The sequence below is a fragment of the Larimichthys crocea genome, chromosome VI (genome assembly GCF_000972845.2).
Source record: "Larimichthys crocea isolate SSNF chromosome VI, L_crocea_2.0, whole genome shotgun sequence".
Lineage (NCBI taxonomy): Eukaryota > Metazoa > Chordata > Actinopteri > Sciaenidae > Larimichthys > Larimichthys crocea.
The window spans coordinates 25,409,913-25,425,956 of record NC_040016.1 but is presented as its reverse complement, the minus strand read 5'-3'; the positions used below and the strand labels follow the sequence as shown (position 1 = coordinate 25,425,956).

The 16,044-nt window shown below is 41.1% G+C and overlaps 1 protein-coding gene across 2 annotated transcripts in view; it reads right to left on the bottom strand.

Moving 5' to 3' along the window:
* raly (RALY heterogeneous nuclear ribonucleoprotein) overlaps positions 1-16,044 on the bottom strand; it is a 119,035-nt gene that overhangs the window by 51,510 nt on the left and 51,481 nt on the right. For both annotated transcript variants that reach the window (XM_027278954.1, XM_027278955.1), the window contains exon 2: positions 7,973-8,069. The gene's annotated coding sequence lies outside the window, so the exon portion shown is untranslated. The remainder of the gene's footprint in view (positions 1-7,972; positions 8,070-16,044) is intronic.

Genomic DNA, 16,044 nt, shown 5'->3' with positions numbered 1-16,044 from the left:
CACCCTCTGAGAGACTAAGGTGGTTACAACAAAGATATTTAGAGCCAGTGTAGTTTTAGTTTGTCTGTTGAGTTCTGAATTAACCATTCATGTCAACAGAGCCTCCTAAATCTGACACACGGGACCTTCACATGTATCTTCGTGTATTATCCCATTGGAATTAAACTTAAAGAAAAAGCACCTTTATCACGTTTTGTTGCTGGTTGGCCTGAAGACTTTGACGCAGTGATCTGACCTGATGCTCTGAGTCCAAAACAAAACCAATCAGCCGAGGTGCCCTCCAGCAAATAACCAAAGCCCTGCCAGCTGAAGCTGACCTTGTACTCTCTCCAGCAGAGATCAATGAAGCTGAAGCAAGTGTGTGTGTGTGTGTGTGTGTGTAAGACTAGCTTTCAGATAAGCTCTCAAGGATCAACAATGAACATCTCTTAACATTTCTACCTTTTGAGTCCTGCTTTGAGAAGAGAACTAGCAGCTTCGTGAACTCTGCTTTGCAGTGAAATGAGCTTTATTTCATTGGTTTTTGAATTGAACTAAAACTGCACACACACACACACACACACACACACACACACACCCCTCTGCAAGCAGCATCTGTCTGTGACATGTGTATGTGGGATTAGCAATTAAAGCTAACACCGTGAGGGGCTGCGCTGTGATTATACAGATTACACGAATGCTGTCCTCAGACGCTGTTGGAAATGTCACAATTATGACTTCCCAAATGTGAACACAATGACAGAATTAACCCAACACAAACTTTACATCAATCATAACATCATGACCACTGACAGCTGAAGTGAGAACACCGATTATCTCGTTACCATGGCACCTGTCAGTCGGGTGGGAGATGTTGGGCAGCAAGTGAACATTTTGTCCTCAAAGCTGATGTGGTAGGAGCAGGAAAAGTGGCCAAGCGAAACAACTCTGACAAGGGCCAAATTGTGATGATGAATATCTCCAAAAAATGGCAGCTCTTGGTGGAGTGTTCCCGGTCTGCAGTGGTCAGTACCGTTCAAAAATCGTCCAAGGAAGGACAAGAGGTGAATTGGCGACAGATCAGGCTGGCCAATGTGTTCCGATCCAACAGACGAGCTTCTGTAGCTCAGATTGCTGGTTCTGATAGAAAGGTGTCAGAACACAGGACTGGACCACAGAGCCAAGGAAGAATGTGAGTCACATTTTCCTTTATATTACAAGGAGAACACTTGGCACTAGGATGGACAATGGGAAGAAGGCAGGCCAGCAGAGACAGTCATTCATGTGGTTGTTACTTTGACACATACCTCCTATCTAAGCATTGTTGCAGACCATATCCACCCTTTCATGGAAACGGTATTCCCTGACGGCAGTGGACTCTTTCAGCATGGCACAATGCGCCATGCCACAAAGCAAAAATGATTCAGGAATGTGCTGAGGAACACAACAACAAGTTCAAGGTGCCCAAATTCCCCAAAAAATCCAATCGAGCACCGGTGGGATGTGCAGGTCCAATTCACGGAGGTCCGACCTCACAACGTCCAGGATCTGGTGCTAAGACATTTTATTTCATTGTATTTCATCAACCTACAATGAAGCTTTGCATTCATTGTCAAATACAGAAAATTCAGAAGTCGAACATTCAAACCAATCAACTGGTCCGATAGACTCATGAGTGTGGGTGAGTTTCATCACTCGATAGTAACAGTAATCCAGACACGTTATCGTCACAATGTCCTATTTTAGTCGTTGGTTGTCGCTGCAGCACAAAGAGAATTTGCATTGCTTATGTTCTTAAGTGAAACATCTGCCAAAAGAACTCAGTGCCAAGTCAATTTGGGTGAATATTACACACATTATGAAGAACACTTAAAAGCAGCAACACAGGAGAAAAGAAAATGAAATGCAGAATTATATTACCGAGCTGTGAAGCTATACGCTTTCAGCCTTTGTAGCAAAGCTCTCCGGGGTTTATGAACATATGGTGTGATATTTTACATATTTATTCAATGGAGAGATGAGGCTGTAAACAATCATCCTACACTTTCATGGTGTATGCTTGTTGCATCTCTCTGTATTACTTCAGTATACTCATGTTTAATTTATGCCAATCTGTATTTTTACATACTGCCTGCCATATACAGCCCACTGAGGGAGCCAGGTTTAATATTTCAAAATTGTATAGTTTAAACTGCCCCCCCTGAAGTCTACATGACAAGATGAACTATTCTAATTTGAAGTGAATGTTGCAGTTTTGAGTTATTTAAAGCTGTTGGTTTCGATTCATGTCAGTTACCGAGTACTCCCATCGTATTAAGTTCAAACATATTAAAACAAACCACGGTAACTTCTCCAAACCACTTACACACCCACTTCTCTGCTCCACATCGTCGTGCTCAATGCGATACAGTAATTATTCTGCAAACGACAAACGCCTCTCCACCTGACTGAAGGGTTTTAGACACTTCTGTGGATGCTGAGATGATTTTCCACCACGAGGAGAACCCGTGTCCATCACAGCAGTGGTATGAATTCAAGATGACTACACCCACTGTCCTTTGCAAAGGACAAAAGTACAAACTTTTACAGCCATCGTTCATGTCTATGAAGTAATAAATTAAGTAAAAAGCGAAAACAGAAATAACAGAAAGATCACACTGCATTTTTTAACCAGAATTAATGTCAAACACAGTGCAGATGTAAAAACCTCCTAAATGATTAAAAATTCCCATTCCATATAAATATCTGACTAAATACTGGTCAGGTACCTTAGTGAAGGACTAGAAAAAAGGGAGAGGTGTGCTGTCAGGAGGATTTCGGAGAGCTGCAGCTTAGCAGAGAGACGATGATGTGAAGTACATCATAAAAATTCAAGTTTTCAGCCTGGAAGACAAGAAGTGACTCCGCCCTCAGCAAGAGAAGGTCATTCCACCACAGAGGAGCCGACAGGGAGAAACACTTCATAATAATAAACAGAGCAGATGAGACAGCAGTAGCTTTGGGATTAGAGTCACTTCCATGAACTTCTGTTTCAACGCTCAGTGGTAATATTGCGATAGGCCGAATCATCGTGGATTTACAGTCAATATTCCCACAGCCAATAACGCTGATGTTATATCACTGAGAACCTGATTTATTCACATACTGCTCTGACCTTTAAAACTATAAGGTAGCTTTAACTCCGTGTCCTCAGGGGGTTGCAACAAATTTCAATTTTACTTCTCTACAAGTGAAAACCTGGCCTCTGATTATGAAAAAACAAAAGTAGCAGATATACAGAAATCAATTTCAAATATGAATATATAAAGTATAAAGTAAAAAAATAAAAAAATCAATACGTGTCCTTTCAACTGACATGCAACAACTCCTGCAGTGAACTGCAGCTGAATCTGATCGGTGTTTGTTTCATCAAACTAATGTTTGAAGCCAAGAAATCAGCTATAAGACACATACCCACATCTCATTTGCAGGTCTCCAGCCATTTAATACAATAGTAAAACCAATCAAACCAATCAAAATGTACCAAAGGGTCCATTAACTTGGTTTAGTGCACAGTTGATTTTTTCCACAATTCAAATAAATTTAGTCCCATTGAAGATTGGCAAGGACTCGACCTCTTTCTGAAATAGATCAACTTTAGTCCAATTTATAGTTTCTAAATCTGCATTACATAAAGTACATATGGTGTCCATGCACACACACATATATTTATCAATCCATTATTCAATCTTTCTTTAATAAAAAGAATAAAGACCTTTAACAGATTCAACGACACCGTATCACCCCTTCTCAGCTTCTCAGCATCACTCTTGGTGACCCATCAGTTGCTGAGTTGATTTATACTGATTACATTCAAAGTACTTCATGGACTGGCTTCCAGCCATGATGCTGAAATGCTGAGTGCAGCATCAAATCATCATGCAGAGATCTTTTTGTTGTTACTAATTAGATTAATGAACCATATATGACGTAGTCAAACCCAAAGTCAATCAGGAGAGGAGTGAAAACATCTTTTCCACCTTGCTTGGCGCTCTTTGCTCTTGCTACCAGCCACCATTGTCATTTTCATCATATCGTACACGGCATCACGCAAACTTGGTTTTAATCCATATGATCCAACTGATAGAGCTACTGATAGAGGAAACCACCAGGGTTAAGCATGTAGTTTAAAGCCTGGTTCTCATATGATCCTGTGCACTCACATGCCCAAATCCTGGTTCAAGATAAACAGTGGCCAAAGTTTGCAGTCGTGGCCAATAAGCTGTAGAACTCACTGCCTGAGAATCCAAGACTTGCAGACTGAGCAACATCCTTCGAAATCTTTTTCAAATACTTGTATTAATGTTAATCCTAATAGTAGCAGGAGTGTTCAATATTAATCCATCCATCTACAGAGAGTTGATGCAAGGACAAACACTACAGTCTATTGCAATCCAAAGCAATTCCACTGTAATAAATCCTACTGCTGAGAAGCTTATAATATTTTTTTCTGGCACTGTGTGAGAGCTTTTGTTTCAACTCTATGCTAATTTTACAAGAATGTAGTTAATATTGAAGTTACACTGGATTGCACTGGATTGTGCAGGTGTTTGTGTCCTCCTACTGTCTCCGTGAGGAGGATCGTGGTACAGTTTTTGGTGACAGTGGTGACAAGGACTTTCCAAACTGTGGCAGGACGTTGGCCAGCCAGCAGCATGTTGAGCTGGAGCAGCTCTCACCTGGATTCACACCATCAGTGTTGCTGTGTGAAAAGGAGACGTGTAACATTTTGTCCATTCAGAGCAGCAGTAACAGAGGAGGACTGATCTGAACTGCCAAGAACATGGCCCAGTTTAACACCCTGTTCAGTTAAAACTGTGTGTGAGTGAGGGAGGGAGAGAAAGAGAGATGGGAAGAAAGAAAGAGGAAGTCAATGTGTTTGGCAGAGATAACAAGACAGACCTGGACAAATGTGGTACAACAAGGAAACAATTTTCGTCTCCAACAAAATGAGAAATGAGGGACAGAGAGAAAAAGAGAGAGAGGTGAGGGTGGAGAGACTAATTTAAAGTCGCGGTGGCAATTTTTTCAAGTTGTTTTCACGGTGTTGGTGTGAAATGTTGAGCATTTGACCTTCAATTAGAGACTGGCAATGACTAGTGATCCTAATAGCGCTGTAAAAGAATGCCTGCCATCACACTGGCTTTGGTATTTTACACTGAACCAAACGTCAGTATAATACAGTCCTAGTGTGTGATTTTAGATAGCGTGCCCCCTAGTACCACCTCAATATAGGCGGAGCTGATTGTTATAGTGAACCTATTCCTGAAACAAACTTTTGTTTAGGAGTTCTCCCATGCACAAAGCCCAACACTGAAAAAAAGTGAGAAAGATTGTTCAAGAAAACAAAAACAAAAAAATCATAATTCAAATAAATGTCAAAAACTACAAATTTATTGGATTCAATCCAGATTTTACAGAGAAACAGTTATTTTACAGATTTTACCCAAATGATTACGATAAAACACCTTCAATAATTTAATTATTCACAAATGTAATTACAGATCATTATTGTCATTTTACATTTTTATATAATTTAAAAAAGCAGAAAAATTCTGTATAAATAATTTAGTAATTTTACAAAAATCAAATCAGAGAAATAAATGAATTTAATATTATTTACATAATAAATAGTTTGGTTCTTAATTTACAGATGATGTCCATGATATTAGTGCTTAACAGTGTAGTTTGGTGTGGAAGAACTTGACGGGCCTGCACAGAGATTTGACATGACCCTGTCCAATACTTTTGGGATGAACTAGAATACCAGCTGCGAGTGGTTGACTTCACTAATGTTCTTGTGGCTGAATGGCAGCAAATCCCTGCAGCCAAAATCCAAAATCTGGTGAAACCAGAGTAGTGGAGACATGGTTTTGGCCAAATAATGTGCATTTCCGAGCATTTATATCCTAAAAACGTAACCTAAATCCAACCTTAACACCAAAACCAAGTCTTTCACAATTTCCCAAGATACCTCGATGTGATGTTAGAGTTTCACAGATCTGAGTTTTCTTTGTGACTGTGTGGAGATCAGATGAATTCACATGACTCTGGAGCATCGGCTCAAGGACAACATGTGTGTGAAATAATGCATATATTCATGCCACACATTAAATTTCACGCACCGACAAACAGTGCCCCTTTTTGTTACTACTTGAAATTCTTTTAAACCCTTATTTCCACTCTGATCCATTCATGTTGCCAAAGACCCTCTGACACACAAACACACAAACACACACACACACAGAATTATTGCTGGAGGTAACAGCTGGAGCAAAAGGATAAACGCAGATCCACAAAATGTACACACACACACACACAAACACACACACACACACACACACACACACTCGGGCTCTTGGCTCAACGCATAACTGAAGAGTCGAGCTGGAAGCCCCTGAGCGAGGCTGCAGGCTGGGCGCACACACAAATCCACACAGAAACTCACGAATAAACACACACAGAAATCGCACACATCAAGACTCTAACTTAAGGACCTCAGACTAGAAATGATAAGAGGACACTAGACAGACACCCTCACACAATAATAATAATAATAATAATTTGGTTTTGGCCTGGCAGCTTTTATACCAGCTAGTACATATGATATCATAGCTTCTAATTTCCTCTACATAAACAACAAAATATTGTGAATTAACTATAGAAAAGATTAAATTTGCAGTTGCAGTAGAGCATCTGGAGGGACTTGGCTTGGGAACCAAAGGGTGGCCAGTTTGGACCACAGTATGAAGTGTGGACTAGGCAGCTGGAAAGGTTCCAGTTTCACCTCCTGGGTATTGCTGAGGTGCCTCTGAGCAAGGCTGAACCCCCCTAAGGCTTCAGACCAAATCTGGCGTTGCAGCAAATCACTGCAGGGTTGTGCAGCAGTGAGTTTATTTGTTGCTGAACAGACCAGAAAATATGAAACAACCAGAAAATAACTTATCTCACTCACTCACCAGCTTTCAATGCTGACGCTCCCTCACTCTCATTCATTGTCTATGTCGCTCAACCCCAGCTCGCTGAAAGCTGATCAGACATAGAAGCACGTAGACTGAAGAATAAACCAAACTAGATAGAGTATCATAGTTTGGTTCATAAACTTTGACCAGTCTGATCGTCTGATTGGCAACCACAGCATGACATCCGGTTGCGTTTCTTGTTACTTCTTTGCCAGAATCTTTTCTTTTATTTGGTGGCCTGCACCAACTCCCTGAAGACAAAATCAACTGAGGAAAAAATCTAGCAGCTAGTGCACTACATCTGTAGCCCCAAAGTACCTACCAATCGACCCTGTAACCCTGACTCTGTAACCCTGTTTTTATCTGCTGCCTCCTCGCCGTCACCTCCTTTCAGGCAGGTCAGTGGAGTGTGTTGGCACTTCAAGTCCCTGCAGCCTGCGAGTCGTATTTATGTATCATCACTGAGTTTTTGTGACTTTACAGTGCAAAGCAAGAGAGGGGGGAGAAAGTAAGAGATCAGCCATCTGTTCCTATAGTAACTGATTGTAGTTATTATGTGTCTCTATAGAAACAGGCCTGAGTGAGTGAGCTCAAACCACTACACTACTACTGAGTACAAAGTCTATTCAAGATTCATTAACCCCATATTTTACTTCTACAGCCCTTGACAAGTAGTCAGAGTCTTTGAACTCAATGATCCATATGAACATTTTCTCCCCGTATGCATGTGGTTCTCATTAATAGAGGTGGTATGACATACATCAAATACTTCCCACACCTTGGTGGCACAATAAATGAATAATTTTTACTAATGCTACTGTAAGAAGACGTTCAATAAATGAAATAATGTATTTCTGTTACTTGTCAAGACAATGTAAAAAGGTGGTTTAAGGTCAGAACTGTCACAGTTCAAGCAGGGTAACCATGAACACGAGGAATAGGACCGAGCTTGTGGAGCTTAGAGGCTTATTTGCGAATGTACAAAAGCTTACCGAATGTAGGTAGTAGGCTGAGTTCAAAATCTGGAAAGGCAGTCCAAACAAGCAAATCCAAAGTCCATGAAACAGGCAAGGTCCAAGAAACCAAAGTCTAAACCACACAGGGAAACAAAACACAAGGAATGGTTATAACCCTTCAACATGGGATGAAGATGAACTGACACTGAAACCAACAAACCAAGAGACGAAATACACAAGTAAAGGCAGGATGACAAGACACAGGTGAAACTAATCAGGCTGGAACAATCAAAACTGCCGGGAAACGCAACAAGAATTACAAAATAAAACAGGAAACACTAATCAAGAAAACAAAAACCATGACAAGAACGGTCCCAAAGATGCAAGGAATCAAAGCAGCAAGTTCAGGATTTCTTCTCTTTCCTGGGGATAGTATAAAAGCACCAAACATCTGAGTTATATCAAAGTAAAGGGCATGTCTGAAAATACATTTATTACATAAACTGAGGTTTTATTTATTTGGTCTAAGTCTGAGCAGACAAATTTAGATTGTTACATTTAGGATTCATTTTGTTCTCATATCCAATTATCTATGACGAGATGATCATAATTACTAAAGACAAATAACAGGAACCACATGTGATGTGGGTGTGTTTGGGTAGTTTTAGCTGTCTTTCTTCTTTTAGGGCTATTTGTTGTGGCACCAGTCAAAGTTAAATAGTAGTATGAGCAGTATGCAGTATGAGTATGAACCTCCATTACTTGGCTTTCAAAGCTTATTTCACAATATTAAAGAAAGGAGCCACTTTAACACCACTCTAACACTGGTGGAAATGTACCTTTCATTTCTGGGTCCATTTTGTTGTTTGGTGGTTTGTTTCCTTGAGGCAAAAAGTACATTACAGCCTTTCATCACAAAATAACTCCTGCCAGACCGCTCTGAACATCACAGAGTGATGATGAACATTTAACAACACAACATCAGCTCAAGGCTTCACTTTAAAACAAGAATCTTATTTGAATAATTTCTCTACCACAGACAGTTCTTTGATTAATGTTACAGCACGCAATTACTTATAACACATTTTTTCGCCTTTTAGTTTTTTATCCTTTCATGAGAATTTTATGTTAGAACAAGGTCAACGGTGGAATTGCTTTCAATTTTAGAGCCTGCAAATTGTTCTGAATGTGTAGACGTGAAGGTCAGGCAGGTAAAAGGTCGCCTGTTAGATCCTGACACTGTCAGAAGAAATCTAAATGAAGTGAAAATGCTGTAATTACCTCTTTAAGTGATTAACCCTGAGATAGAGAGACTGCAGACCTTTTTTTTTTTTTTTTACAGTGCATCATTGACGGATCTGACAAGACTTCTGTTGGTGATACCTGCGCAGCACACTGTCCACTGTTGGTTTCATCCCAGTTGCCTCCTACATTCCCACTCTGAGCAACATTAGCCGTCTCCACTGCCTCCACAGGTTGCCTATAAATCATTGCCATGCAGGCCAACAGGCAGTAATAGAGACAGATAGTCTCTCTTAGACTGCATTAATGAACTGTTGTTCCTGGAACCAGGACAGCCGATGGACGAATCGATACTGAATTGTTTTCTGCTCTGCAATCACGGGCAGACCCGACATCAGTTCACTATCAGTTCAGGCAGGGGAATTAATAAGAAGGCAATTTATGAAATCAACAATTACTTTAAATAATGATTTTATAGATTCTCAACAATGAGTGTTTCCGCCTCCAGTGAGTAGACCAGAGGTGAACTGGCTCCAGTTTCTGCTCCTGTCTGTAGTCGGTTCTACAGTTTTGTTTAAACTAATAATCAAGCAGAATATTAAAGTTCACCCTGAAGATTTGGGGTTAAAAACACTGGTTATAAAGGATCAGGGTGCAGGATTTAGTGACATCTAGAGGTGAGGTCGCAGACTGCAACTAACTGAATACCGCCCGGCCTCAACCTTCCCTTCCAAACGTGCTGGAGAATCAACTCGAAACAAAAATATTAAAGGCCCTACCTGAAGCCAGGGTTTGGTTTGCTAGGCTACTTTGAAAACATGACGCACCCCCTGGCCTGAAAACCTCCTCTTCGTTACCGGTGGTCCAAAACGCCTGTGGTACAAACACTAACAGTCCACCGGTACTCTGAGCTCACAGTCCGGGCAGCCCGGCTAACAAACTGGCAGCTTTCTGTTGTTGGATAAAGCTGATTACGATGAACACCAGGAGGAGTCTGGTTTGGCAAAATGTGATGAGAGTCTTTGACTTATTTAATCTACCATCATGTAACATGGACACAAATGTGAGGATGGAGATGGACAGTTTTGGAGTTTGATGGAGGAAGAAGAAAAGTGATGGAGAAGAAAAGACATGAAGAAAGGAGTGTTCCAGGTTTGACAATGACTTTTCCGTCCTCTCTCCTTCTTTGTCCTCCTTCCTCCTCTTCTTCTCTACCTCATTTTCTTTCCTCTGTCTTGCTCCATTTTCTCCTCGACCACCCTTCTTTCCTCCCTTCTCATCTCCCCTTACAAATCACGCCTTCTTCCATTCTCTCCTCCGCCTCCTAATCTAGTCCATTTTCCTCAAACTTCTTCGAGGCTTACTCTCCTCTTTTCATCCTGTCATCCACTCTATTCTTCCTCCCCACTCTTCTTTGTCCTCGTTTTCTTTCTCCCCCACTCCCCTATTTTTTTTTTCCATCCCCCTCTTTCGCCCTCCCTTAAACCCCTCCTCCTCTCCATCACGCTGTTTCCTTCCTTGCTTGTTCTCCAGATGATGAACGACTGGTTGTTCCACTCATCCATCTACTGGGCAGCTTCATCTATCTATCCACCGCCTGCCCACACACACACACACACATGCACGCACACACACATTTACAACAAAGGAAACACACAAACATAAACACTGAAACACACAATAGCATGAAACCCTCACACACTCACACTCAAGGTGTCCACAGAGAGAAAGATGAAGTGTAATTTGAATGGGTCCGGCCCTGCCCGCCCACACACACACACACACACACACACACACACACACACACACACACACACACACACACACACTCCCTCTGGGTGTGTCACTGCAGCTTCTGATTAAAGAGCCTCTATAGAAAATCAATACCTCCTTCATTACAGCCTCACCTCTCTCTATCTCTCTCCTCTCTCTACACCTCCATCCTCTCTCTCCATCCAGGCGTCATCCCTCCAACTCCTCCTCCACTACACCCCTTCATCCGTCTCTCAATTTCAATTAGGCTTTATTGTAAAAAGCAATGAGGTGTCTCACATGACGTAAATTGACAAATCACAACCAATAAACTGTGACGCGGCACAGTCGGATCAATAACAATATCAGCTCAGTCGTGCAGTTCAGTTGATTTAATACTGAGTAAACAGAAGATAGTTCAAGTAAAGAGGTGCACATTAAATTAAAATAAAAACCTTCAGTGTGACCGTTCGACGATATGCTTCACACAGTGAAAATATGTATCGTGTGTCTCATATTTCTCACAGCAAAGAAGGAAGTCTCACCTGATCCATCAAACCATGAGAAGAACAAATGTCTGAGCCAGGAACAGTAAACCCCATAAACCAACATTATCAACGAGACGCAAACAAGCTCATTTCTGACTCTTTGTATTTTGAATTTTCGAGAAAAGTTATTTCTACATCCGTGGTGTCATCACAACGTCATATTTATGGTGTTACCAAGAAGTAAACACGGAAGCAGGAAAACTTTATTGGCGTGTGCGCCGGGCGAGCATTCTCATTGGCCCATCTTCGGGTATGATGTGCAGTTTTATGGTTTGACCCAAGCGCCACCGTCCAATAAAGCAAATGCGGAAGTGCAGAAACAGTCTCCATGTTCAAATGTCCAGCTTCACAGCAGAAACATGTTCAGAGGCTGGTTTAGAAAACAGGTTTGTTCTCTACAGCTAATTTCCCCGGTTCATAACAACAATGAGTTTTTATACAACTCACCTCTTCAAATTATTTTAATTCATTCAGTCCCCCTCAGCTCCACCCGAGGCGGTGGCAGAGGCAGGACTGCCTGACCTGTGGTCCGACCATAGAAAGTTTTAATTCCTTACTTTTTAATTTAAAGATGAATAAAGTTGAATCTTAATAAAAGGCAGCATCTTTTAGTCTCCTCCTAACGCAGCCCTTTCCTGCTGGGTTCGTATACATTTGCAGTCTGTGCTAAGATAACCTGGATGACACCGACGTGACGTTATCAGGGTTATTCTACCTTTATGGCACTTCAGACCCTCTGCGTCTTGTAAATCAGAGATTGTACTTCACAGATGATATGAATTCATTCTGAAGTGTTCAGATTCAAGACTTTGGCTGGCGTTGTTGCCAAAGCAACAGGTCATGGATACTGTTATATTTGGAGCCAGTCAGCATTAAAAAAGGTGATTTTCTCAGAAGCTGGAGAAGTTGAAATATGTGTAACCAAACGTCCACACTAACACCCTGAAGTATTTTTACATCATCCAACCGAAAACAACAGCCGCTCCACCCACGCCTCCACTCAGTTTCATTAAATTAGCCTCATGTTAAATGATTTTCTTTATATTTTATCTGATGAAATCGATTTGGCACTTGTTATCCCTCCACCTCACTCTCTGTTTCACTACCTGCAGGTATGGATTATGGGATCAACGCTTTAAAGAGGAAATGCTAAGAAGTGATGAGATAGGGGCACACAAACACACGTTTGGACGTAGGTTTGAATCTGCAGCCGTGTTTAATTTGTCCTCCCAGAGCAGATTAAGGCCTGAGCTGTTCGAATCTGTCCACCGCAGGCTGTGCTAAAATAACAAGCACTCCTACACGCCTTACGGTAACGTTTCCCGCACGTCTTTCATCATATTTAAAGGATAAAATGTGTTTTAGCTGGTGGAAAAATTCAGCAGCATGTTTCATGTTTTCAGCTCCAGCAGAGGAGACCTGCTGGTTTGTTTTTGCAGCTGAAGCTAAAAGTTCATTTGAACCTCGTCTTCAATCAGACACAGGCCTGTAAGATCTGCAGCTCTATTACAGATCTCCCATCAGACCAGCTGTTTCCAACTTGCAGAGTGATTTGTTTAATTTCATAGTTGACTCTGTGACTCACAGTTTATAACCTGGTTAGTACTTTAAGCACACAGCTTGCTGTGGTCTGTAAACCCACTAAACTTTATATTCTCTGAAATAGTTGGTGCTATAAAGCGTTACGTACTTCTCCCGACCCGGAGCCCAAAGTCACATAGTGTGAGAACAGACGTGAGGATTCACCTGATTATTTAATTGTAGAAAAGTTACACAATGGATGAAAAAACTTTCTCATACACTAACATTCATTTTGTGTTTGTGCAAATATTAATTATTTCCTTTATGAAGTTGTGTTGGTGACCATATCCAAGTCCTGAAGAGTGACTGGTGTGTCTGAAGCACACACACATCGTATGCGGATGGAGTAGTCATGGTTTCATAGAGGAGATGAGCCAATCCAGACAGTGAATATGATGAAATATTGATAGTGTTTTTTTTCTGACACTATGATGCCCGTCAACACAGCACCGACAGGTTTGGTGGTTTGACCCCGTTCATATACAGCCAGTAGTTTGTGTTGCACCCTGTTATTTTAGGGGATCTCTTGTATTATTTCAGCTTTTTCTTTGTTGCCTGGTCTTTAACAGCACCAGACTTGCATATGTATTACACACTACAAACTACACGCAGTGGACACCCAACAGCAGCACTTGAATACCAATGAAAGGCTCTGATTGCAACCCCCCGTTCAATGTAACTTAATTTACACGCACTCAGCGTACACACATGCTACACCAATGTTTATTGGGTTTAATTGACACACACTCATAAACAAACACACACTCCCTAAAGCATATGTTCTGTGCCAACTTGATCTTGAACAAACCCCCCAGCCGTACACACTCTGCGGTTGAACCTACACTCAAGGATCAGGACTGAATTGTCATTGGCAGCCGATCCCCTCTCGTCCCTCCTAACCAATTCATTTGCAGTCTGCTCCAATCAAACCACGACTGAGATGGACGTGCGAGGCTCCACTCATCAGCTGCTTCACATTCACATCAGCAGGCCGCAGCGCGCGTCTCATTCTAATTATTTTCTAATTTCGCCTTGTTTTTCATCTGGACTCGTCAGGCCTGAAGGAGGAACGAGTGGTTCAGTCGTAAACCGCCGCTGACAAGAAGCTTCTTCTCTGTCCAGACTGTCTGATTATAATCACGCTGTTCACACTGCAGGACTTCTGTGCTGATTTGTACAGATGCCTCAAAAAAAACAAAGTGCTGCAATGTTTTCGTTTTTATCCGTTATTATGAAGAACCCTGTAAGTGTTTTGCGTTATGTGGTATGAACTAAATTATTATGATTATCTTTGTGATGTTTAATTATGATTGAGATATCCTTTTATCTATTTATCATCATTACCACAGTGTGAAAAACTACTTAGTCTAAGTAACTACCACTGTTGCTGTTGGTTTCCATCCATTCTCTTCCCCTGATCCAGCCTTCCAGATGTGCCTCTCCCCAGCAACTCATTCCAGCTTCTCCCAGGAAATCAATAGGCCTTTCCCAGGCCACATGAGCTATACAGTCTCTCCAGCTAGATCTGGGTTTACCCTAGGATGTCCTGCCAGTTGCATGTGCCGAAACACTTCCAAAGAAAGATGCCCAGGAGGCATCCTAATTAGATACCACCTCAGCTGGCTTCTTTTGCCACAAAGGATCTCTAAGGCTGAGAAAAAACACCTTGAAAGTCTTTTGGTCACTACCCAAAGCTCGGGACTATAGGTGAGGTTTGGAATGTGGTAGATACGTAGATATAAATTAAGAGCTTTGCCTTAATGACATCTGCTGACATTACACCAATCCACCGGTCCATCTCGTCCTCTATCTATTCTATGAAATAATTCGTGAACAAGACCCTGAAATACTTGAACTGTTGATTTCAATTCAATCCCAAATGTTATCTCATGACACGTTCCATAAGAAGCAGGTTTAGACTGTACTCTCATATTATTTACAGAGAGCCAACAATTCCCACCATGAGCAAGCTCTTGGCGACAGTGGCAAGGAAAAACTTCCTTTTATATATACACACATATTTACAGGTACATATCCAGGCAGTGTAAGTGTAATGAAAGCAGCAGCACCTCTCAGTTGTGGCTCAATTAAAACCGCACTTTCTCCTTTCTATCTAATTAACAGGAACACATGGAGATGCATACGTAATTCAGTGCTTGTACTTCCATTTATGACTTACTGTGGGAGTGAACACGAGGGTCATGCATGCGTGCCCTTTTCCACAGTGAACGTTAAAAAGAAAGAAAGTGCATTAGCATATTTCTGTCGTCGTGTGTACACTAAGTGAGTTTTAGTCATGAATCTGTATAATTAAATGCATCTGGCTCCCGTTCATAATCAGGATAAAACCAACAGTGATTTTCCAAAGTGTTCCCAAGCCACTGAAGTTTGAATATTATATTTATTTTGTTGTACTAACTTCATCATTGCATTCTGTTTTGATTAACATTTTACACAGCGTCCCGACTTTTCTGGAAAGTTGTAATGTCACGATGAGTTTGCAAAGTTTTACTTTTTGATGATTTTTCTATGAATACTGAGCGCAAGAAAAAAGAAAGACACGCCATTCCTGACTGAACCCTCATTTGCATTAGCATTATATATTATAAAAACTTTGATTATAAGGCATATATAGGCCCATACGAACAGGCGTAAACAAAGTAATGTATGCTTGGTATACTTTATTCATTGAACACGTTAGAAATGATCTTCAGACCAAGTCCAAGTATAATAAATGAGACCACCTGTTTGCTGTGCCGTTTAACTAACACTGCAAACTTAAAGGTTGTTAATTATTGGTGCTGTCAAAAAATGAGAACTACCCTCTCAGTAGAGACTCTAGGAGGGAATCTATATCATTGCTAGTGAGTGTTTCGCTGCGATTAATTATATATTACTATGATGTGTGAGTATAATGTGCCAATGGATCAATTCTGATAAACCGCTGATTCTCTGAGACCCAAAACAGAGTTTACAAGGTACACA